Genomic DNA, 27400 nt, shown 5'->3' on the forward strand with positions numbered 1-27400 from the left:
GGAAGCTAGAACTGAAAGTAGGAGGGCCCGGCATGACACCAAAAAAATCCAAGCATCTATCAGGAAAATAAACAAAAGATGTGAGGAAGTGGAAGAAAGAGTCATAGGTGTTGAAGAAAGGACGGGCAGAATAGAGGAGGAAGTTACTGACTGGCAGGCAAGTAAAGAGGAGCAGATGAAAATAGTGGAGGACCTTCAATGGAAGGTGGAGGATTTGGAGAATCGCCAGAGGCGCAATAACGCCAGACTCCTTGGAATAGAGGAAGGGGCAGAGGGGCAAGACCCCAGAGGCTTCGTTATTAAGCTGCTGAAAGGTGCCTTCCCAGAGGCGCCATGGCAATGGGAGCACGAGGTGCAGAGAGCTCACAGGTTTCCGCTCACGGCAAAGAAAAGAAGAGAGGAGGGGGTATTGCCAAGGGCCATGCTAGTATTCTTTGGAAATTTCCTGGCGAGACAAGAACTGATGGAGAAAGCCAGACCTGACTCTAAGAAGACGGTGGAGGGAATCACATTCTTCGCAAGACCTGACTTCTGCCATGTTACTGTTGAGAGGCGGTGGAGGCTCAGACAATTGATATCAGCATTTCAGACTCAAGGCGCTGAGGCATATCTTATGTTTCCAGCAAAACTAAAAGTCATTCTAGGTGGTAGAGTCAGAATGTTTTTCTCAGAGATTAAGGCTGGAGAATATCTAGAAGAGCTAAAAGAGAAAGGGGGAACTAGAAGGTTGTAATCAAGGGGGTGTATCAGTAAAGCGGGGGAAAAAGGTAAAAAAGATAAAAAAGATACAAAAACAAAGAGTGGTAAAGAGAAAGTGGTGATGCCATTTAAGTGACTGGGTGGTAGGATTTTGTCAGGAGTAGTAGTTTTTTTTTTTTTGGAAGGGGAGGAGAGGGGGGCGACGCTGCAATGCACAGCGGACACGCATAGGCCAGGAGTGACCTATTTGCCTGTCGTGGGGGGGGTGGGTCAGCAGTCTGGGAGGGGGGCTACAAAAGGGGAGGGTGGCGGGGGGGGGGAACACGGGTGTTGGTTGGAGCAGTAATACAGTACAGTTTTGTAAAAAAAATCATCACGAAGAGAGAAATTGCGGGAAGAAGTGGGTATGGACAATTGAAATGTTGGAAAATGAAAAATATGTTACATGGAAACTAGGATAATCACGATGAATATCTGTGGCCTAAATAACAGGGAAAAAAGGCAAAAACTGGGTGCTTTACTACGTTTCTGGAAAATCGATATAATTTGTTTACAGGAAACACACGTAGCTGTTATGGATAAGTACCTGTTGGAACAAATGGGTTTTGAGGTTCTTGCCTACACAGGTCAGGAAGAAAGATGTAAGGGAGTTGCAGTGTTGGCAAGGAGAGGTAGCACGAAAGTTAAAAGGAAAAAGGAAGATGGTGATGGGAGATGGGTAATGCTTGAGTTGGAAACATCTGCAGGAAGATACACACTTATCTCATTGTATGGCCCAAATGACGATGAACCCGATGTATTTGAATTTGTGGATAGAGAATTAGCATTATGGCCAGAACCTGTGATATGTTGTGGCGATTTTAATATTAATGGTTTAAATGGTCTTCTCGATAGGAAAGGGGGGAGATACACTGGAAGGAAGAAAAAGATATGCAGAACAGTACAAAATCTTGCTCGTCATAATGCATTAAGTGACATGTGGGTGGAAACGAATCCACTGGGTACAGGTAGCACCTTTTATTCTGCCCCACACAAATCTATAGCAAGATTGGATTACTTTTTCTAGTTCGCTCGTAGGGAGCTCCAGAATAGAACGGCTCCCCAGAATAGTATCAGATCATAATCCACTGGTCTTAAGTATTCAAACCTCTCAAAATAAAGAAAGAACAAGATCTACATGGACATTCGAACGAGGGTTGCTGAAGGAGGAGGAGTATATTACAAGAATGAATGCTTGGATAATACAATTCTGGGATATCAATAGGTATTCAGCTTCGGCGGATGTGGTATGGGATAGCTTTAAGGCAGGCATTAGAGGGGAGACATTAGGCTATACAATTGCAAGAAATAGAGGAGAAAAGGAGAAAACAGAAGAGGAGATCAGAACCCTCTTGGCACTGGAAGAGGCTCTAGTCGAGGCAATAAGGAACCATGAACCCTTTGAACAGATATTACTGGATTTGGAAGCACAAAAAGCAGAAACAGGGGTTAGATTAGCACAGAAGCTAGCTAGGAATTACCTAGCAAAAAAGGAGAAGTGCTACGAATTCAACGAGAGGGTTGGGCACCTCCTGGCAATTAGAACCAGACAAACGCTAGCAGCAGGGGAGATAAAAGAAGTCAGGGATAGCACTGGGACAATTGTAAATAAAGTGGAGGATGTACAGGAGGTGTTTAGGAGGTTTTATGAGGCTTTATACAAACAAGATGCAATCACGGGAGATATAGAGGATGAAAGTATGGAGTATCTAACACAAAGACCACAGACAGAGCTTAGTATTGAGGACAGGGACAAATTAGACGAGGTGTTAACGCTTCAGGAGTTAAGAGATGCAGTAGTTAACTTGCCATCGGGTAAAGCAACAGGACAGGACCAGATACCTGCAGAGTTTTACAAAACCTTTTGGGATGTTATAGGTAAAGATTTGTGGGCAATCTGTTGTCTGGCACAGGGAGGTAGAATTATTCCACAGTCATGGGCCAACGCAGACATTATAGTGATCTTAAAAAAGGATAAACCACCAACAGAACCAGGTTCATATAGGCCAATTACTCTACTAAACGCTGATGTTAAGATATTTGCCAAGGCTTTAGCCAATAGGCTGAGCAAGGTCATAGAGAAAGTGGTTTCCCCGGAACAACATGGGTTTATACCTGGTAAAGGGACCACCCAACATACCAGGCAGATGATCACTGTCTTAGATGCAGCTGAGGTCTCTGGAGATCCTGTCACAGCGATCTTTCTGGACGCCGAGAAGGCCTTCGACAGGGTCTCTTGGGCTTACTTATGGAAAGCGATGGAATGGGTAGGAATAGGTAAGGGATTCATTGCAGCAATACAGGCACTTTATAGACAACCTACTGCTAGGATAAGAATTAGTAAATCCTACTCAAAGACGGTGCAGATCGGGCGGGGGACTAGACAGGGATGTCCAGCCTCCCCCCTGCTGTTTGCCATTTACCTGGATCCGTTCCTGAGAAGATTATCAGCTAATTATAAGATCCCTCCAGTTACAATGCATGAGAAAGATTTTAAATTATTTGCTTATGCAGATGACGTGGCTATTATAACATCAGCACCGGCGGGAGCGTTATCCGAAATTGAACAGGAGGCGAGGAAATTTGGCGTGTTCTCAGGGTATTCAATAAACAGAGGGAAGACACAGATAGTTCAGAATAGATACTCTACATTTGTAGATGCAAGAGTAGTCCCGGAAGCAACATATTTGGGAGTTAGGGTGTCCGCGGAGTTAGGAAAACTGGTAGAGATTAATATGGAGCCACTGCTAGGGAAGGTTAAGATAAATTTGGAGAGGGTTAACAATTTACATCTGACACTAATGGGCCGTATTAATTTCATCAAAATGGTTACCTTCCCTAAATTCCTCTATTTGTTTAGGGCAATCCCTCTATTATTTGATGGCACGTGGTTTAATAAGTTAGAAGCAACACTGAATAGATTAATCTGGGCACAAGGGAAGACACGAAGAGCCTATAGATTTTTGACATTACCAAGGGAGAAGGGGGGTTGGGGGGCACCGGATTTCAGATTTTAATATTGGGCGGCAGTCTTGCAATATTCCAAAGGACTTTTAGGAGGCAGTGATCATCAAGAGGAGGGGGCAGGTATAGAGAATGTTTATAAAGCACTACTGGGGGAAAGGGCAGAGAACGCTCTAGTCACTACAGTAGATTTCACTTATTTTAAACATACAAGATTCAAGACTTTGGGCGCAGTATACAAAATTTGGAGGGCCATTATGAAGAAGATAGGTTTAGGAAGATATAATAGATACCTGAGGCTGTATTTGAATGTCGATCTCCCAACAGAAATATTTTGGGATGCTGTTATGAAAGAGTGGGATGGTAGAGGAATTAAGAAATTAGGGGACTTGTTGGATGTTGAAGGGGGGTTCCTACTATTTCAAGAAATTCAACATAGATTCAATGTACCTGGGAATAATTTCTTTAAATATTTACAAATTAGAAGTTACTTTCATAAAAAAACAGGGGGGTCCAGTAGGAATGACAAGTTGTAGGATTATGGATTATTTAGGGAGTAGTTTAAGGGGATCAATTAGGCAATTTTATATAGAATTACAGGCATACAAATCTGACGATAGGGAGAAATATAGCAACAAATGGGTGGAACAAGTAAGGGCCCACCCGGAAGCTTTGCAAGCTTCATTAGACTTAGGAAGAACCATACTTTGTTCAGCTACTTTACAAACCCAACACTATAAGACTATCTTTTCATTATACCACACACCAGCTAGAATTGCACAATGGGGGGGTAGCACTGGAATAACTTGCCCGCGTTGCAACTCATCGAGTGCTAATATTACCCATATGTTTTCACAGTGTCCACAACTTTTTACTTTAAAGGCGGCAATAGAGGTATTTCTGGAGAAATCTTTGGGGCTAAAAGTGAAATTAACGGACGATTTGATTATATTAGGCACCAGTATAGGTGATAACAATATTCATCCAGAATTTTTGTTTGTGGCCACAGCAGTTTTTAGACTTATTATCGCGAAAGCTTGGAAAGACAAATCTGCACCGTCGTTTCAGATATGGATGGCAAAGATTTTACACATATATAATCTGGAGAAAGCCATTTACGATAGGAAAGGCAGAAGGGCAAGATCATTGGGTGGTAAGATTTGGCGCCCCATAGAAGAGTGGAAGAGTAGCAAGACATAAAATTTTTTCTTTCTAGATTATGTCTTGATCTGTTTTGTTTTTCAATCTCTATGTTTTCCATTTTTTCATAATTTTGGCTTTGTTATGGGTATACAGCTGGTTGTACTGTATATGTACGTATAACGGCGTGAAAATTCTGTACTGTAAATGCTGCATTGTAATTAACAGAAAAAGCGAAAGAAAATAAAAAAATATTTAAAAAAATAATAATAAAAAAAAAAGTAAAATAAAAAAAAAAAGAGAGAGAGGGAATAAATTAGAGACAAGGTGTAAGAGAAAGTAAGTGAAAGAGAGAGTGTAAGAGAGTGTAACACAGAGTCAGGATGTAAAAGGAATAAGTCAGAGAAAGGGTGTTACAAGGGGACAGGTGGAAAAATAGAGTAAGTCAGGAAGACAATACAATAGAGACTAATACATTGTTGATAATGCTTGTTAAAGAAATGTTGGTGCATAAAGGAATTGTATTTTGTAAATGAGTGAAATTTCAGTAGTGTAATGCTTATACATATGACCTGTGCTCTAATTTGTAAATGTTATTTAAAAAAAGATTTTGGGCACATGAATTGGTTTTACATTATTGACAAGGATTAGATAGTATCTTCATGATTAAAAAAATATATTAGTACATTTCACAATCATGTCACCTGTGTTTCCTCAGATTAGTAAGCAGATTGTGCAGATGAGGTGAGGCCTGTCCAAGGGTGCAGAGGAGATAATTCCTGTGTCCAACAGTGTGTGGACAGGACTTACCTCCTCTGCACCCCTGGACAAGCCTCACCTCATCTGCACAATATGCTTACAAATCGAATGCTTGTACATAGGACGAGCGCTCTGTTTCTTGAATGTTATTGGAAAAACGATTTTGGGGCAAATGAATAGCTTTTACATTTTTGAGAAGGAATAAATAGTGTCCGCAAGATTAAATAGATATATTTGAACCTTTCACAATCATGTCACCTGTGTTTTCTCAGATTAGTAAGTACATTGTGCACATGAGGTGAGGCCTGTCCAGGGGTGCAGAGGAGGTAAGGCCTGTGTCGAAGAGTGCATTGGACAGGACTCACCTCCTCTGACCCTTGAACAATCCTCACCTCCTCCGTGCACCCTGGACAGGCCTCAATGTATTGGGTATAATTGATGGTAACAGGATGCAGATAAGGTGAGGCCTAAGCAGGACTGCTGATGAGGTGAGGCCTGTCCAGAGGAGCAGAGGTGTTGAGGCCTGTGTCTAAGAGGGCAGTGGAATGCACTTCATGAAGCCTCTCCCCCACTGCACTCTTAGACACAGGCCTCACCTCCTTTGCACCCCTGGACAGGCTTCTCTCCCACTACACTTTTGAACACAGGCCTCACCTCCTCTGCACCCCTGGACAATCCTCACCTCATCTGCAACCCTGAACAAGCCTCAGCTCATCTACACCCCTGGACACGCCTCAGCTCATCTGCACCCTGTTACCATCAATTATACCCAATACATTGAGGCCTGTCCAAGGGGCACAGAGGAGATGAGTCTTGTCCAAGAGTCAGAGGACGTGAGTCCTCTACACTGCACTCATGGACACAGGCCTCATCTCCTTTGCATCCCTGCACATGCCTCACCTCATCTGCACAATCTACTTCCTAATCTGAGAAAACACAGGTGACATGATTATGAAAGGTTCAAATATATCTATTTAATCTTGCAGACACTATTTATTACTTCTCAAAAATGTGAAAGCCATTCTTCTGCCCCAAATCGTTTTTTGAATAACATTTTAGAAAAAGAGCGCAGGTCCTATGTACAAGCATTCAATTTCACTACTGAAACCTCACTATTTAACAAAATACAAATCCTCTATCTTGCAAATGTTGATACCAAGCATTATCAAAAAACATGACACAAACCAACAGCAAAGAAGCTCAACGTGCTTCCTAATCTGAGGTAACACAGGTGACATGATTGTAAATGGTTCAAATTTATTTATTTAATCATGCAGACACCATTTATTCCTTCTCAAAAATGTAAAAGCCATTCATTTGCCCCAAAATTGTTTTTTAAATAACATTTTAGAAACAAAGTGCAGGTCATATGTACAAGCATTCCAGGTCACTACTGCAACTTCACTATTTCACAAAATACATTTCCTCTCTCTTGCAAACATTCCTAGCAAGCATTATCAAAAAACATGACACAAAACAACAGCAAAGAAGCTCAATGTGCTTCCTAATCTGAGGTAACACAGGTGACATGATTGTGAAAGGTTCAAATATATTTATTTAATCATGCAGACACTATTTATTCTTTCCCAAAAATTGTAAAAGCCATTCATTTGCCCCAAAATCATTTTTTAAATAACATTTAGGAAACAGTGCGCAGATCCTATGTACAAGCATTCATTTTCACTAGTGAAACCTCACTGTTTCACAAAATACAAATCCTCTATTTTGCAAATGTTGATACTAAGCATTATCAAAAAACATGACACAAACCAACAGCAAAGAAGCTCAACATGCTTCCTAATGTGAGGTAACACATGTGACATGATTGCGAATGGTTCAAATATATTTATTTAATCATGCAGACACTATTTAGTCCTTCTCAAAAATGTAAAAGCCATTAATTTGCCCCAAAATCGTTTTTAAACAACATTTTAGAAACAAAGCGCAGGTCATATGTACAAGCATTCCAGGTCACTACTGAAACTTCACTATTTCACAAAATACATTTCCTCTCTCTTGCAAACATTCCTAGCAAGCATTATCAAAAAACATGACACAAAACAACAGCAAAGAAGCTCAATGTGCTTCCTAATCTGAGGTAACACAGGTGACATGATTGTGAAAGGTTCAAATATATTTATTTAATCATGCAGACACTATTTATTCCTTCCCAAAAATGTAAAAGCCATTCAATTGCCCCAAAATCGTTTTTTAAATAACATTTAAGAAACAGTGCGCAGATCCTATGTACAAGCATTCATTTTCACTAGTGAAACCTCACTATTTCACAAAATACAAAACCTCTATCTTGCAAATGTTGATACCAAGCATTATCAAAAAACATGACACAAACCAACAGCAAAGAAGCTCAACGTACTTCCTAATCTGAGGTAACACAGGTGACATGATTGTGAATGGTTCAAATATATTTATTTAATTATGCAGACACTATGTATTACTTCTCAAAAATGTAAAAGCCATTCATTTTCCCCAAAATCGTTTTTTAAATAACATTTTAGAAACAAAGCGCAGGTCATATGTACAAGCATTCCAGGTCACTACTGAAACTTCACATTTTTACAAAATACAATTCCTCTTTCCAGCAACAAATTTTTATCAAGCATGTTCAAAAAACATGAAGAAAGTCACATTAAAAAACCACCTTTTGCTTCCAAATCTTCTCCATAGAGTATACAAGTCTCTATCTATATTAAATGAATCATTACTCACCTTTACAAATGCTTTGGTAGATTGAGAACAGTGTCAGACACACACACCAATATTTCTTTAGCAGAGCAAAAGGTATGTACTCCAGGCACTGCAACCATGAATGGCACAGAAAACCTCCAATTCTTTACACATATCCCTCATGTTAACCAATTAAAACTCTTCCCTCTCTATTTTCAAACCAACAGCCTTCCCCCCCCTCAGCCCTTTCTACCAGTTACCATAGCAACTCCCTCCTCACTGAACTCTCAGGTTTAAAAGTTTATTCTACAATGTTGCAAATGAACTCATCAAGGATGTTTGACCTCTCAATACACCAGCTTATCCGGTGCTATGTTTCTTTAAATGACTTTTTCTTAACCATTCAAATGACTTCTTTCACAGAACAGAAGCATGCACCCTAACTTTCAGTTTTCAACTATCTGAATCCACCAATCATTGCTTGTGATTCAAGAGCACTGAAACTCCACAGTTTTGTTTTGCAAACTCCTACTGTTCCAACTGCCATTTCATTCCCACACTTCATCTGACTGCACCAGAACCTCCTCTCACCATGTATTCTGTCTGGATTATTGGACATAGCTACATCCACTGGGCTCAAAGGTATGCAGCTACCAGAAATTTTCACAACCTTGATTTACCAAATGTGGACATCAAATGGATTGGCCAGAGAGGATTGAGATGTCATCAATTGATACCATTGGTGAAAACCTTTTTGCATCTGCCACAACCTCACCTCATAATTTTGCACTGTGGTGGAAATGACTTAGGCACTTTGACTGGGGTAGGTCTGGAAATGCTTTTAAAGGACACCTTTAAGCAATTGATGGCACGTTTTCCTCAAACTGCCTTGGTATTTTCCAATATATGCCAAAGACAGAAATGGAAGTAGTCCAACCAATTTTGTCCACAATTTGAGAAAGCACGGAAACATGTGAATAAATCTGTTTCTGCTTACATGAGAGACTATGGAATGGGTTCAATATACAACAATAACTTGCGTTACAACATGCAAGATATCTACAGAGGAGATGGTGTGCACTTCTCAGATGAGGGGAATAGAATAGTCCTCCTGAATTTAAGACTGTGCATTGGAACCTACTTGTAGGTACCTAAATCAGCCACAGAACCCAAAAGCTCTTTTCAGGGCTACCCTACCTCTGATCACTTAAAATGATTATTTTACTCTAACTTTTTTCACTGTTTTTCACCAAAGTACGCTGCCCGGTACTCTCCCCGGTACGTGTACCGGGCGCTTCCCCCGCGAAAAATTTAAAAAGAAATTGTTTCTTTTGGCCTATATGGGCCTCCTAAGCCCCCCTCAGAAAACCTAGGGGGTCAGGGGGTGTCTACCGTGTCCCCTTTTACCCATTCCCAACGTTGTTTGTCCTCCATCTTGTGTCTCAAATCTACCGAAACACAAGATGGAGGACTCCCGTAGCGCTGCCGGTACGCGTACCGGGGCGCGCACCCGTAAGCGCTCCCAAACATTTTTTTAAGTTCATTTACATAAAAACCACTGGAGAGACTTTCACCAAATATAGAATAGGCCCTACTACATACCAGTCCCTACCATTTTCCCAAATTTGGTGGAATTACATTGAGCCGTTTGAGCTGTAGCCCTGTCTAAATATCCTGAGATAAATTACATGACAAAAACACATATGAAGTGTTAGGATTTACAACCAAGTAAAATGTTACTTTCATTTTCTACTTTTTTTTCCTGACATTTGATTGGTTATGTACATGAATATATATGAAAAATGAGAGGGAAACACAGCCATTTTGACTACAACTACCTGAGGTACATCTTGAAAGAATTTTCTCCATTTATCTTCATCACCTTTTAATAGGGTAAGTTGTTAATTTGTAAGGGGCACTTTAAGTTAATTTGTAAAAACGTTTTCTGATAGTTATTTACTGTCCCTCTGTTATAGTTATAGATTGAGATAGGCTTCTCTGTTATAGTTATGGATTGAGTTAGGCTTCTCTGGTATAATTATGAATTTACTTAGGCTTCTTCACATACACTTTTTTATATTTCTACTTCCTACCTCATACCATACACTGCCCAAAGATAGCTTCACTGTTAAAAACTCAGAAGTACCTCTCTGAACTCAAACCCAACAGTGCCCTAACTCTACTGATATAGTTATTTTTTATGCAATTTACAGCAAGAAAATGGAAGATACACCACAGACCAACAATATTTCTTTCGAAATAACTGATGAGCAGATTCATTTCGAAATAACTGATGGAGAAATTCTTCAAGAAGATTTATTTGACTTCCTAGATGAGTCTCTTGACCAAGAATTCATAGACTGTGTAGATAATATGGAATCATGCAGTACAAATTTGGAGGAGATTTCGGATAATGAAATGTTGCAAGTGTTATTAAATTATGAAAATGCAGAATAATAAATTAATATTTAATAATTAAAAATTGTTTGAGACATTATTCATTTTATATGTAATTCATGAAGTAGTACCAAAATGATTATAATATAAAGTGACACTTACAGTATACTATGTATACTATACAACTTTTTTGTGTTACATAGTAAGTTTGCTCATAGTTACTTCCTTTCTCCTACTATATTATTTCAAATGTGTATTTGACATCTCTTTTTGATCTACAGCCTTCTTTCTCTCACTGTCTGTCTCTAATGCACCATATCACCACCAAGTTTGTGTAGATTCAGAAGAGAGTAAAATGTAATACTTGAAAATATCATAAGGGAGCAGGGTAGACTACCCATGATCCCATAGGCTTTCCCAAGGAGTACTTAAAGGATCTGTTTCTGCTTTCCTGACACACTATGATATGGATTCCATATACCACAATAACTTCTGTAACAACATGCAAGATATCTACAGAGAACATTGAATTTAAGACTCTGTATTGGTACCTACATGCTGGGACTTAAATCACCCACACAACACAACAACTCTATGCAAATCTACCCTACCTCTAAGCACTTTAAATTATTATTTTACTGTTTCACTGGGTTTTCCCCTTGGTACGCTCCCCGGTGCGCGTACCGGGCGCTCCCCCCGCGAAATTCAAAAAAAAAAAAATGTTTTGCCCCGCGGGGCCCTTATGGCCCCCACATCAAACCTAGGAGGTCAGGGGGGTCTACCCTGCCCCCTTATGGTCATTTCCCCCTTTGTTTTTGCCACCTCTTGTGTCTCGATCCTACCGAGACACAAGATGGCGGCCGCTCCGGACTGTTTGGAATGTTGACAGACACCCGAGAGCCAATCAGCTCTCCGCGCGCAAACTCGCGTTACGCGCCGGGTGCGCTTCCCGGTGCGCGTACCGGGGCGCGCTTATAGATATATATATTTTTTTGAACCTAAATTACTCAAAATCCTCTGGAGCACATATCTTGAGACATAGCAAAGGCACATCGGGCGACCAGTCCCTACAATTTTGCCAAGTTTTGTAGGAATCCATTCAGCCGTTCGGGCTAAAAGTGAGTCCAACCGCCCTATGAAAATTAACATGGGGAAAACACGTTTTGGGACCCCCCAAATATCTCGGCCCCCGCTTAACGAATCCCCCCCAAACTTTCAGGGAAGGAGCGGAGCGGGCCATCTTCTTTGAGAAATTCGCAAAGATTCGTCTACCGGCGCCAAAGTTATTCCCAATAGAATGTTGTGGATTTCCTATGGAAAACAATCCTAACTATAACTACCTACTGGCGACTGCCAGTAGGTAATATATGTATGTATATATATATATATATATATATATATATACACACATACATATATATAAATGCATATGCATATATATATGTGCATATGTGTGTGCGTATAGAGAGAGGTTGAGAGAGGTAGAGAGGTAGAGGTAGAGAGGTAGAGGTGTAGAGGTGTAGAGGTAGAGAGGTAGAGGTAGAGGTAGAGAGTTGTAGAGAGAGAGGTAGAGAGTAGAGAGTGAGTATTAGAGAGTAGAGAGTGAGTAGTAGAGAGAGTAGCAGAGAGTGAGTAGTAGAGAGTAGTAGAGCGAGTAGTAGAGAGTGAGTAGTAGAGTAGTAGAGTGTGAGTATTAGAGTGAGTAGTAGAGAATAGTAGAAGAGAGTAGTAGAGAGTAGTAAAGAGTGAGTAGTAGAGGGTGAGTAGTAAAATGAGTAGTAGAGTGAGTAGTAGAGAGTGAGTAGTAGAGAGTAGTAGAGAGTAGTAGTAGCGAGAGAGAGTAGTAGAGAGTGAGTAGTAGAGAGTAGTAGAGAGTGAGTAGTAGAGAGAGTAGTAGAAAGTAGTAGTGTTAGAGAATGAGTAGTAGAGAGTAGTGGAGTAGTAGAGAGTGAGTAGTAGAGAGTGAGTAGTAGAGTGAGTAGTAGGGAGTAGTAGAGAGTGAGTAGTAGAGTGAGTAGTAGAGAGTAGTACAGAGCATGTTGTAGAGTGTGTAGTAGAGAGTGAGTAGTCGAGAGTAGTAGAGAGAGAGTAGTAGAGTGAGCAGTAGAGAGTGAGAAGTAGAGAGAGTAGTAGAGAGTGAGTAGTAGAGAGTAGTAGAGAGCAAGTAGTAGAGAGTCAGTATTGGAGAGAGAAGTGGAGAACGAGTTGTAGAGAGTGAGTAGTAGAGAGTGAGTAGTAGAGAGTAGTAGAGTGAGTAGTAGAGAGAGAGTAGTAGAGAGTAAGTAGTAGAGTAGTAGAGAGTGAGCGGTCGAGAGTAGTAGAGAGTGAGTAGTAGAGAGCTAGTAGTAGAGAGCGAGTAGTAGAGAGAGTAGTAGAGAGCAGTAGAGAAGTAGAGAGTGAGTAGTGGAGAGTGAGTAGTATAGAGTAGTAGAGAGTGAGTAGTAGAGAGTGAATAGTAGAGAGTGAGTAGTAGAGAGTGGTAAAGGGAGTAGTAGAGAGTGAGTAGTAGAGAGAGAGTGGTAGAGAGTGAGTAGTAGAGTAGTAGAAGGGGTGTGGTAGAGAGTAGTAGAGAGTAGTAGTGAGTAGTATAGAGTAGTAGAGAGTGAGTAGTAGAGAGTAGTAGAAGAGAGTAGTAGAGAGTGAGTAGTAGAGAGTAGTAGCGAGTGAGTAGTAGAGAGTAGTAAAGAGTGAGTAGTAGAGAGTGAATAGTAGCGAGTGAGTAGTAGAGAGTGAGTACTAGTGAGAGAGTAGTAGAGAGTAGTAGAGTAGTAGAGAGTAGTAGAGTAGTAGAGAGTGAGTAGTAGAGTAGTAGAGAGTGAGTAGTAGAGAGAGAGTACTAGAGAGTAGTAGAGAGTGAGTAGTAGAGAGTGAATAGTAGAGAATAATAGAGAGAGAGTAGTAGAGAGTGAGAGGTAGAGAGTGAGTAGTAGAAAGTAGTAAAGAGTGAGTAGTAGAGAGTGAGTAGTAGAGATTAGTAGAGAGTGAGTAGTAGAGAGTGAGTAGTAGAGAGAGAGTAGTAGAGAGTGACTAGTAGAGTAGTAGAGAGTAGCCAGTCAGTGTCAGTCAGTGTCAGTCAGTCAGTAAGTGTCAGTCAATCAGTGTCAGTCAGTGTCAGTCAATCAGTGTCATTCAGTCAGTGTCAGTCAATCAGTGTCAGTCAGTCAGTGTCAGCCAATCAGTGTCAGTCAGTGTCAGTCAGTCAGTATCAGTCAATCAGTGTCAGTCGGAGTCAGTGTCAGTCAATCAGTGTCAGTCAGTGTCAATCAGTCAGTGTCAGTCAGTCAGTCAGTGTCAGCTAGAGCAGCTCTGCTGACCTGGTTCTCTGGCTCTAAAGCAGCTCTGCTGACCTGGTTCTCTCCCTCTAAAGCAGCTCTGCTGACCTGGTTTGTCTGGCTCTACAGCAGGTCTGCTGATCTGGTTCTCTGGCTCTAGAGCAGCTCAGCAGATCCAGTTCTTAGGCTACAGAGCAACTCTGCTGATCTGATTCTCTGGCTCTAAAGCAGCTCTGCTGACCCGGTTCTATGGCTCTAAAGCAGTTCTGCTGACATGGTTCTCTGGCTCTAGAGCAGCTCTGCTGACCTGGTTCTCTGGCTCTAAAGCAGCTCTGCTGACCTGGTTCTCTGGCTATAAAGCAGCTCTGCTGACTTAGTTCTCTGGCTTTAGATCAGTTCTGCTGACCTGGTTCTCTGGCTCTAAAGCAGCTCTGCTGACCTGGTTCTCTGGCTCTAAAGCAGCTTTGCTGACCAGGTTCTCTGGCTCTAGAGCAGCTCTGCTGGCCTGGTTCTTAGGCTCTATAGCAGCTCTGCTGACCTGGTTATCTGGCTCTAAAGCAGCTCTGCTGACCTGGTTCTCTGGCTCTAAAGCAGCTCTGCTGACCTGGTTCTCTGGCTCTAAAGCAGCTCTGCTGACCTGGTTCTCTCCTTCTAAATCAGCTCTGCTGACCTGGTTTCTCTGGCTCTACAGCAGCTCTGCTGACCTGGTTGTCTGGCTCTAGAGCAGCTCTGCTGACCTAGTTCTTAGTCTCTAGAGCAGCTCTGCTGACCTGGTTCTCTGGCTCTAAAGCAGTTCTGCTGACCTTCTTCTCTGGCTCTAAAGCAGCTTTGCTGGCCAGGTTCTCTGGCTCTAAAGCAGCTCTGCTGACCTGGTTCTCTCCTTCTAAATCAGCTCTGCTGACCTGGTTTCTCTGGCTCTACAGCAGCTCTGCTGACCTGGTTCTTTGGCTCTAGAGCAGCTCTGCTGACCTGGTTCTCTCGCTCTAAAGCAGCTCTACTGACCTGGTTTCTCTGGCTCTACAGCAGCTCTGCTGACCTGGTTCTTTGGCTCTAGAGCAGCTCTGCTGACCTGGTTCTTAGGCTCTAGAGCAGCTCTGCTGACCTGGTTCTCTGGCTCAAAAGCAGCTCTGCTGACCTGGTTCTATGGCTTTAGAGTGGCTCTGCTGACCTGATTCTCTGACTCTGGAGCAGCTCTGCTGACCTGGTTCTCTCCCTCTAAATCAGCTCTGCTGACCTGGTTCTCTGGCTCTAAAGCAGCTCTGCTGACCTGTTTCTCTCCCTCTAAAGCAGCTCTGCTGACCTGCTTTCTCTGGCTCTAGAGCAGCCCTGCTGACCTGGTTCTCTGGCTCTAAAGCTGCTCTACTGAGCTGGTTCTCTCCCCCTAAAGCAGCTCTGTTGACCTGGTTCTCTGCCTCTAGAGCAGCTCTGCTGACCTGGTTCTCTGGCTCTAAAGCAGCTCTGCTGACCTGGTTCTATGGCTCTAAAGCAGCTCTGCTGACCTGGTTCTCTGGCTCCAGAGCAGCTCGGCTGACCTGGTTCTCTGGCTCTAAAGCAGCTCTGCTGACCTGGTTCTTTGGCTCTATAGCAGTTCTGCTGTCCTTTTTCTCTCCCTCTAAAGAGCTCTGCTGACCTGGTTCTTTGGCTCTAAAGCAGTTCTGCTGTCCTGGTTCTTTGGCTCTAAAGCAGTTCTGCTGACAGGGTTCTCTCCCTCTTAAGCAGCTCTGCTGACCTGGTTTCTCTGGCTCTTCAGCAGCTCTGCTGACCTGGTTCTCGGCCTCTAGAGCAGCTCTGCTGACCTGGGTCTCTGGCTCTAGAGCAGCTCTGCTGACCTGGGTCTCTGATTCTAGAGCAGCTCTTCTGACCTGCTTCTTAGGCTCTAGAGCAGCTCTGCTGACCTGGTTCTCTGGCTCTACAGCGGCTCTGCTGACCTGGTTTCTCTGGCTCTACAGCAGCTCTGCTGACCTGCGCTCACGATGCACGCACCCGACTTTTCAAAAATATATTTAATAATAATATGTTATTTTAAGTACAAGTAATATTTTTATGAATATCTTAGATAATCTCTTGCCCTAATATGTATATTAAAGACACATACATATAATTTTGGAACATAATTTTTTTTGCGGGAGTTGCGCACCCAGCACATATATGATGTCACGCGGGACCCGCCACCGTGCAAGCGTCTCGTACCGTAATGCACATGTGTCGCTAATGCACGGGAGCAGGAGTCGCGGCTGGTCGCATACCAATCACTCACATCACGTAATATTAAATGTATATGATGTAACTGAAAAACATGCAGCCTTCGCACACTGTACGCGGATCCTTCACGACTTTTCTAACATGGAATCTAGAATCCACACACCCACCGTGATGTGTACGCTTTGAGTGCGCGACTCCATAAAAAAATTGCGAACTTTTTTTTTGTTTTTGAATTTTTTTTTATTGAAGTTCTTGTATCGTTATTACAATATGAAAATAGCGAACATTGACTGCCACAAAGTAAATATAAAAGGAAAGAAACATGATTTACGGAATACATCAGTACAATATTACTCAAAATACAATCTCCAAATGTTATCAAATTTCCTCGTCCCACCAATTCGCTGTGCATATCGCAATTCACTCTTTCTAACATTTCTCATTTTTTTAAGCCAGGTGTTAAACGAAGGAGCTTGTATTAGCTTCGAATTCTGAAGCACCAGAGACCTTGCCACTGCCATTGCAATAAATAATAGTTTAACCATCTGTTCTAACAAACCGAGATCAGAATCATATCCATACAGTATTAATTTGACATTATAAGTAATCTGGATCCCACAATACTTTTGCAAATATTCGAAAATATCATTCCAAAAAGGCACAATTTTAAAACAATGAGCTATAATGTGAGACCAGTTAGCAGGAGTATATTGCTGACATCTAAAACTGATGGCACTGGTATTAGCATACATTTTTGCAATGGCAGCAGGAGTACGATACAGGAGCCATTTGCTGAAGAATAACATTCTTCTCCAATTAGATCCACGAAGAACACTAAAATTCAGTTTATTTATACTTTTTCAGGTATTATTAGTAAGAACGTGATTCTCCTGTTCTTGCCATTTTTTAATGGCTTTCGTACTTAGATCTACCTCAATATGTTGAGCTAGACAACGTTTCCATGCCCCTGGCTTCCTCGTCTGGGGAATCAAAAACAAATCATCCCATAAGTGACTAAAGGAACCAATAGTTCTAGGCTCCACTTGCTCCGGCACTTTAAAGATCGAAACATAGGAGCCTAATAACATAAAATTCCCTGAAATTCATAACTGCATCTCTCCCGGTGACAACCAAACCTCTTCCCTTAAAAAATCTGATATGGTATAAAACCCAGCACGTTCCCATTGCAAAACAGTATCCACTCCAATTTTCATTCCCCAAAAAATGAGAGCATTCCTCAAGGTAGTTCTAGAAATAAACTGCAGGAGAGAATACCTTTTAAGAAATACTTCACGACGTTTAAAAACACCAGTAAATCATCTTATACCGACTAAGTTTCGGTGATTTAGGGATCTGCAATGGAAATGGCGTCTGAGCCTCTTGACAAATTTGGTCAAAAAAGAAATTGATAAATACAATTGGACTCTGCATTCCAGATTTAAATCGCTCTAAATATTGAGCAAAATATGCGCTATAATAATCTCTGAGATTAGGTACGGATAGGCCTCCCAATTCAGTTTCCACGTAAAGTGTCTTCATTGCTATCCTAGGGCTTTTTTTGCCCATATAAACCCTGAGAATAAGGATTCCTCTTTTGAAAAAAAGCCGCTAGTCAAAAAGCACGGAATGGCAGAAAATAAAAAATTAAATAGTGGAAGAATAGACATTTTTATAAGTGCCACCCGCCCAAACATAGTAAATGGCAACGAATCCCATCTAGTAAACAAGGATTGTACCTTCCGTAAAAGAGGATCAAAATTCAATTTAACTAAATCGGAAACCAAAGTAGAAAACATAACTCCCAGATACCTCTTAGGTCTTGAATTAATACAACCAGCTAAATCATTATGTAAATCCACCTCACCCCTACCACAAACTAAATTTCCATTTTTTTTTTATTAATTCAATAACCTCCCAAGGCTTCGAATTCTTCAAAAAGCTGTAAAACAGCAGTCTGAGATTGAATATCCGACTTGATTAGTAGCATAATATCATCGGCATATAGTTTAATTTTTGCCATAGAAACGATCGGGGGAGGAATATTCACAGATGCACGAATTGCTGTAGCTAACGGTTAAATAAAAAAAGCAAAAATAACAGGGGATAAGGGGCAACCCCGCCTGGTACCCCGTTGGACCGATACTGTACCCACCATAACAGAATTAATATTTATATTGGCTCTGGCACCCGTGTACAAATTTTGAATTAAACTAATCATTTGTGAAGGGATTCCAAAGTGCTTTAAAATAACAAAATAAAGTTGTCCATACCACTAAATCAAAAGCTTTTTCTGCATCTAATAATAAAATTAAAGCCGGGATTTTTTTTGTCTGAAAGTAATCTAAAGCCTGAGTAAGAATATGTGTATTAGTGACTAACTGCCGGCCTGCCACAAAACCGTTCTGATCTTGATGGATAAGATCCATTGCAACAGAATTAAAATGTATCGATAGTAATTTAGTTAGGATCTTATAATCAGTGTTCAGTAATGTGATAGGACTATATGAATTAGGGTCTTTAGGATCTTTACCTTTCTTTGGAAAACTAACAACTGTCCCCTCCCCAAAGGAATCTGGAACTTGCCCACCCATTAACATATAATTAAATATTTTTAATAATAAATCAGACAAGACACTAAAGAAAATCTTAAAAAATTCAGCTGGGAGGCCGTCCAGAACACAGGCCTTGTTAATTGGTAAGTTGGTAACCACTAACTCTAATTCTGACTTAGATAATAAGCGCATCATTACATCGCTATCTACCTGAGATAGAAAGTGCATATCATATCTGGCTAAAAAATGTATAAGCCTGGAATTATCTATTTTTTGCTGTTGACTATATATCTGTTTATAATGGGACAACATAATAGCGCCAATAACATCCGACTGTGATACTTCTATCTGAGTTGCAGGACACTTTAAAGAACGGATTACATTTGCGGCAGCTTGCTCTTTTGCCTGCCAAGCGAGGATTTTACCAGAGAAATTACTCTCCTCGTAAATCCGCGGAGATTTTATCAGAAATTGCTGTTCACTCTGTGTAAAAAAAAACTTACTAAGTTCACGTTTAGCCTCATTTACTTTATTTCGCACATCAGTAGAAAAGTTAGATTGTCGAAGCAGAGTGAGCGAATGTATTTTTTGATAAAGTAAAGTCCTAGCTTGTTTAATAAAACGCCATTCTTCTGCGTCTTTACTGATTATAATGCCATGGATAAAGGCTTTTAATGAGTCCCAAATAATATACAGCGGAGCCGTATCTGAATTGCGAGCAATGAGCTCGGCAATCTCGAGTTTTAAAAAAGAGACCCAGTTATCATCTTGTAAATACGTTTTATTAAATATCCATCTCTTAGGGGGCCTAATTTCTTCCCTGATTTCAAATTCGATTAACAACATTGCGTGGTCGGAAAATCCGTTATGCAAAAATTTTAAATAAGAACCTTTTAATAACCTAGAAGCCAAGAAAAAATCTAGGCGAGAAGAGGATCTGTGTCTTCCCGACCAACAAGTAAATTCTTTTTTCTGTGGAAATTTTGATCGCCATGGGTCACAAAGATCCAATAAAGATATATTCTGCCTAATAGACCTTCTTGACTTTGGACTTTAGAATCTAAACCAAAGCAAACTTTTTTTTTTAAAGAAAATAATATAAGTATATTAAAATAAAAAATGAAAACAAAAAAATTAATCAATATTTCAGTTTGAATTTTTTAGTTTTTTTTTTAATTTTCAGAAAAATATATAATGTTATTTAATGAATAAAATATTTATGAATAAACAGCTAAAAAACTGTAGAAAATCAGTACAAAAAAATAGGTATAACTACTATCACAGTTAAAAATTAGCATTTAAAAAACCTTTGAAATTCACTGAAAAAACCATAGGTTTCAGAGACGTTATAGTTAGAAATTAGCATTTAAAAAACCTTAGAAAGCCACAGAAAAAAACATAGGTTTCACGGGTGTTATAGTTAGTTGGCCATTTCACTCGTACAAAACCATAGAAATTCCTCCGTTATAGTTAGTTCTGCTAACTATATCTTGTGCACCCGCAATGCACTGCTGATGATGTCACATATTGCATCATTCATGACATGGTCATTGACATCACTGATGACATCTCAAATGACATCACTGATGACATCATCCACATGACAATCTGATACACCTCATCATACACAAGTATAACCTTTCATCACTCACTGTAAAATACAGAGTACCATATTTGAAACCATTGGCACACCAATACCAGTTTCTAAAAACGCACTAAGTGATTCCTACATCTACACACACATCTAAACACTTACCTATAGATTCACTCATACATGCTGTCAATGATCAATAGAACACTATTAAATATACTTATACACCTACATCGACATTACACACCAGCATACATCCTATTCACTTATGCAATCATTCTACTCACTGATGCAAACAATTGATCATACTTACATTTACTAAGCTACACACTTATACAAACACCACTTTATTTATTCGTATAGATAGTAACTCATACTTAGGTGTCGATTCCGATCCGGTAAAATAATCCGGCGTACGAATCGTATTCGTAGCAGATTCCGTACGAATGGGAAACTACCGTCCGACCAGCGAATTCCGATCCGTTTCCATTGATTTCCGTACGATTTGCTACGACCCGTACGAATGACATTCGTTTACCCGTACGAATAAGCCTCGTGCAGACCACCGTACGAATCGTTATCAGTCCGTACAAACTCACTATTCCGATTCGGTACGAAATGCCTGAGCGAGATACGTACGGGCCAAAGTATTGACGCTTCAACATTGATTCATACGGGACATTCGCCTCACTGCAAGCTCCACCAATACATACTACACGCACACCCCTCGGCCAAGCATACGCAAACACCCCCACCCGCCAATGGCCCGTACCACTCGCACGCACAAGTACGACATGCACACCCCCCCAACAAGCGTACGCGAACACCCCCACCCGCCAACGGCCCGTACCACTCACTCGCACGCACAAGTACGACACGCACACCCCTCGGCCAAGCCTACGCGAACACCCCCACCCGCCAATGGCCCGTACTACTCACTCGCACGCACAAGTACGACACGCACACCCCCCCAACAAGCGTACGTGAACACCCCCACCCGCCAATGGCCCGTACCACTCACTCGCACGCACAAGTACGACACGCACACCCCTCGGCCAAGCCTACGCGAACACCCCCACCCGCCAACGGCCCGTACCACTCACTCGCACGCACAAGTACGACACACACACCCCCCCAACAAGTGTACGCGAACACCCCCACCCGCCAACGGCCTCGAACCACTCACTCGCACGCACAAGTACGACACGCACACCCCTCGGCCAAGCCTACGCGAACACCCCCACCCGCCAACGGCCCGTACCACTCACTCGCACGCACAAGTACGACACGCACACCCCTCGGCCAAGCCTACGCGAACACCCCCACCCGCCAACGGCCCGTACTACTCACTCGCACGCACAAGTACGACACGCACACCCCTCGGCCAAGCCTACGCGAACACCCCCACCCGCCAACGGCCCGTACTACTCACTCACACGCACAAGTACGACACGCACACCCCCCCAACAAGCGTACGCGAACACCCCCACCCGCCAACGGCCCGTACTACTCACTCGCACGCACAAGTACGACACGCACACCCCCCAACAAGCGTACGCGAACACCCCCACCCGCCAACGGCCCGTACCACTCACTCGCACGCACAAGTACGACACGCACACCCCCCCAACAAGCGTACGCGAACACCCCCACCCGCCAACGGCCCGTACCACTCACTCGCATGCACAAGTACGACACGCACACCCCCCAACAAGCGTACGCGAACACCCCCACCCGCCAACGGCCCGTACCACTCACTCGCATGCACAAGTACGACACGCACACCCCCCCAACAAGCGTACGCGAACACCCCCACCCGCCAATGGCCCGTACCACTCACTCGCACGCACAAGTACGACACGCACACCCCTCGGCCAAGCCTATGCGAACACCCCCACCTGCCAACAGCCTGTACTACTCACTCGCACGCACAAGTACGACACGCACACCCCCCAACAAGCGTACGCGAACACCCCCACCCGCCAACGGCCCGTACCACTCACTCGCACGCACAAGTACGACACGCACACCCCTCGGCCAAGCCTACGCGAACACCCCCACCCGCCAACGGCCCGTACCACTCACTCGCACGCACAAGTACGACACGCACACCCCCCCAACAAGCGTACGCGAACACCCCCACCCGCCAACGGCCCGTACCACTCACTCGCACGCACAAGTACGACACGCACACCCCTCGGCCAAGCCTACGCGAACACCCCCACCCGCCAACGGTCCGTACCACTCACTCGCACGCACAAGTACGACACGCACACCCCTCGGCCAAGCCTACGCGAACACCCCCACCCGCCAACGGCCCGAACTACTCACTCGCACGCACAAGTACGACACGCACACCCCTCGGCCAAGCCTACGCGAACACCCCCACCCGCCAACAACCCGTACTACTCACTCGCACGCACAAGTACGACACGCACACCCCCCCAACAAGCGTATGCGAACACCCCCACCCGCCAACGGCCCGTACTACTCACTCGCACGCACAAGTACGACACGCACACCCCCCCAACAAGCGTACGCGAACACCCCCACCCGCCAACAGCCCGTATTACTCAAACGCACGCACAAGTACCGCAAGCACACATAACGCCAACACCAAAACGACCACAAGGACCTTGCTAACGAGTCGCACTACCACACTGAACATGTCTCCTGTGTACACACCTTTGACAATCAATGTCCTGGTCACAGCCAAGCAGCCAAACAGAGGACAACACCAACACCCACCCCATATAACACCCACCCCAACAATTCAAATTAAGCCACACCCACCATTTGACCAATAAAAGGCACCACACATACAACCCATCATCCTTTGCAACATACCCATTCTTGCGAGGAAACTGAGAGCACACAAACTATTGCAGACACATACCTTCACACATACACCCTATCTCATCTACACCCACACCACCCCCTTCACATTCTGACCCAAACACCCTCATTCATACACACCATCAACCCCTCAATCACATACACTACACACCATGACCACACACAAGAATCCAAAATTCACTAACCCGGAGATGGAGATACTTACTGATGAAGTCATCATAGTCGAGCCGCAGCTGTTTGGCGCATTGGTCAGACAGACCAGCGTGGCAGAAAGAACACGCCTGTGGGAGAGGATTGTAGACCGGGTCAATGCTGTTGCACCCATCAGGCGCACCAGGGATGAATGCCAGGCCAGGTGGTACGATCTGCGGAGGATGGTGAAGAAAAATATGGCACAGGATTACGCCAATGCACACCACACTGGAGGCGGTGGTCCCCGCAGACCTCCTGTATACCAGCCCTGGGAAGAGAAGGTCATGGTCCTACTGCCAGCGGTGGGAGTACATGGAATAGAAGGAGCCATTGAGTCTGGTGAGTGTACAAAAAACACAAGTTACATGGGTAGACTAACAGCACCCCATGCTGCATGGCCACCCACCCCAGCAGCATGGGGTGGGTGGCCATGAGTCCAAGCAGTACACAACCAAATGGTGGTAGTTGCAAGGGGGAGGCACATAGGGTGCAATGTGTAGGGTAAGAGGCTGCTCTCATGCCATATGTCCCAGGGACACACACAAGCATAATGACCAATGCACAGGGATAGGTAAATATCACACAAGATACAACACCACAGCTTCTAAATATTTACTATTTGCTGACACACCTTACAGAGATGCATCATTTTGTGACAAAGTAAGGCAGTGTAGCAAGAGAGCAAGCACAATCTACCTGTCTCCATCCCTGTCTCGCCCTCTGTCTCTGTCTCCCTCTCCCTCTGTCTCCCCCTCCCTCTGTCTCCCTCTGTCTCTGTCTCCCTCTCCCTCTGTCTCCCTCTCCCTCTGTCGGCCTCTGTCTCTGTCTCCCTCTGTCTCTGTCGCCCTCTCCCTCAGTCGCCCTCTCCCTCTGTCTCCCTCTATCTCTCTCTCCCTCTGTCTCCCTCTCCCTCTGTCTCCATCAGTCAGTGTTCGTCCCTCTGTCACCTCAACGCACATCCCTGGGGCACACACACAGTTGCACACAAGCACTGCACAGGCCTCACAAACTCCATAGAGCAGAATGTTAAGGGATGTCTCACAAGTACCAGCAAACATCTGCTATGTGCCTGTAAGACACCCACCATTTGCTGTCAACACTGTACTGTGTCAGGACACACATCTCAGAAAGCTCTATAGTACACAATGGGCACAGGTGTAGGCAGCACAAGTCCCTCCTGTGCTCATTGCAAACACAAACATCAGGACAAGGTCACACATCCTGTGCACCAACACAAATCCACCATTATGGCAGCATGCCACATGAGGGGACAGCCAAATCATGAACAATGGACGCTTGCAATTCACAAACAAAGTAATAGCATGGCCTGTTGTACACACCCCTTACAGAAACTCATCCCCGGGGGACAGGCGTTGTATTGCAACACTGTCCCAATTGCCATGTACCACAACAAAACACGTACTCATATGAATATGCATACAACTCATACATGCACATAACAGAAGCTCCAGTCCATTGTGCCCCTCTAAAAAAGCACGTGCCCCATCTCATTACCTTTGTGGATGTACATAAGTACCAACATGGACATGGGTATTGACAAGGTGATGCGTCTTAGAGAAGTGCCAAGTTCTAAAGCCATGATCTAGAAGTGGGTGTACAGGTCCAGCGGTGTTGGCATTGTTTGGCCAGCATGGAACAGCAAAAGACATCCAAAGTAGTAGCTGACATGCTAAATAATGATGCTCTGTCTCTTACATCAACATGCTGCATCTAAACTCTGTTCATGCTTGACGCACACATAAGAATTTTCACCGTATCCAGGATGTTGCGTGAAACTTACAAATGCTTTACACGTGTGGTGCCGGCAACACAAGACACAGCAATGGCTGTGTCAGTCATTGTCAAGAGATTGGAAGAATGTAAATACCCCATCGTACAATTGTTTTTTCTACCACTAAATACACAACTGTACAATGTCAACAATGTATAGCTTGTGGAACAGTGATGCTGATAATGGATAACCAAACCACATGTCACTTGATATTGCCTTAACAGTGTCTGTCTCTCCCACACACAGGGCAACGTGCGGATCTCCCCCACAGCCAGGGGGGCCAACGATCCCAGTCCCAGGCTCAGCAGGACCAAGACCCCACCGGCAGCTCAACGCACTGTGGATGACCCCAACCAACCTGGCTCCTCTGGATCCCAAACCCCTGCAGCAACTGTACCAGCTACATCTCTGCCAACCACCGGACCTATTCCCACCACATCCCAGCAGACAGGTCAGAGCCCTGCCCATGATTCACAAGAGAGCCAGTCTGAAAATGAGGGACACCCTTTGTCGGGCGCCCCTGAGGTTGGTGACAACCTCCAACCTCCCAGAACTCGGGGGGCCCGACGATCGGATGTGCCCACAAGCGCAGGCCGTGCTCATGTGGGTCAGGGTGATGGGAGTGGCGCAAGGCGGAGGCGAGAATCTGGGCAGTCAGCTGCAGGGACCGGTATGGCTGAACTCGGTAACATCCTTGAGGCATACCGGCGGGACACCAGTGAGGTAAGCCAGCTTGCGGAGACCCTCAACCAGCTCAGAGAACAGCAGGCAGAGCAAATAGCCAGGCAAGACCTGCATTATGGACGGGTGGAGGCACACCAGGCTCAGCTCTTGATGGTGCATAGGGACATTGTCCATCTGCTACGTCAGATGGCTGCCAACATGCAGCCCCCGCCCTGTGTCACAAGGCCAGCAACATCACGGCAAAGTGCAACACCAGCCACAGGGAGGGAGGAGAGGGAGGAGGAGGAGGAACCCTCTGACGTAGCGTCCCATGCACCGTCCATGCCTGCACATGAGGGTCCCTCAAGGAAGGTGGGTCGTCCACGGCGAAGACGTTGAGGGCCTGTGGCCCATGGACTTCTCCCAGGACACTGGACCCGGCATATAGCCCCTGGGTGCAACAGTATCCCCTATGAGACTCTCCCACATGGACTTGCTGGTCCCAGTCTGCCCAATGATGTCAGGCACTGTGGGCTGGACTCTGTTGACTGAAACAGTAAGGCATCTCATCTCCAGCTGTGAATTTTGGATTCCCCCCCTTTCTGTACAGCACCTATTCACGTTTCATGCACAAGATCACCCAATAAATAATGTAAACATCATACGCATTTGGTGAGTAATCTTTGAAACAGCATACATGTATATGTGTCTGCAAATGTCAAAAATGCAAGGTATACAACAAACAGCAGTCATCCACACACTTGGATCAGAATCTGAGTGAGGACACACATTGGTCAGAAATTTCCACAAACTACATACATGGATGGTAAGACACACCTGTGTGGGACAGTCAATGCTGGAGGGGGGATTGAATCCCAATACTGCTAGCACAGGCAGGCCCAGGAGAGTCACTTTGAGGAGTACATGTCAGTGTCACAAAAGTAGTAGTCCATGTAGGGAGTACCTACAACTGTGTCCTCAGGTATGTGAGCTACCATCAGCATGATGCATTACTGTGTATGTGATTAATGCCGCACAGGATAACGGTGGCAGGACAGACTGTGGGCAATGGGCTGGAGCACTCTAGACAAGCACACCTGATTAGGTGACCTACCCCTATGGAGCTACAAGTACTATACTACTGTAATGGGAGCAACGTATACAGAACAACGACACACATCAGACAAATACCTACCCCTGAACGGCCAAATCACACCACACCCAAGAGACAGGGTCATGGTGTGTGTCCCATGTGCCAACTTGACTGACTGTGACAGCAATGTTGAAGTGGTGTGAGCATGTTGTGTTCTGGCACGTGACTGTAAGCTAACAGTTTTCTGATCTAGTGGTGTTGACAAGCTAACACTGTACAATATTGTGCCTATGTAAGGTGTGTGTGTGTTGGACACGGCACATGACCTGGTGGTACGTAGACCCAATGTCATGTGAATCTGCATAGTCGTGCCAGTATGTGTTGCACACACACGCATAGCAGCAGCTATGGCTGAGTACAAAGCATTTTTATAGCACAAGGGTGAATGTCTGGTGTTGTCTGTGTGTAGGGTGGCAGGAGCATGCTCTATTAATGGATGGA

This window comes from Lissotriton helveticus, chromosome 5_1, assembly GCF_964261635.1.
Source record: "Lissotriton helveticus chromosome 5_1, aLisHel1.1, whole genome shotgun sequence".
In the NCBI taxonomy this organism is placed as follows: domain Eukaryota; kingdom Metazoa; phylum Chordata; class Amphibia; order Caudata; family Salamandridae; genus Lissotriton; species Lissotriton helveticus.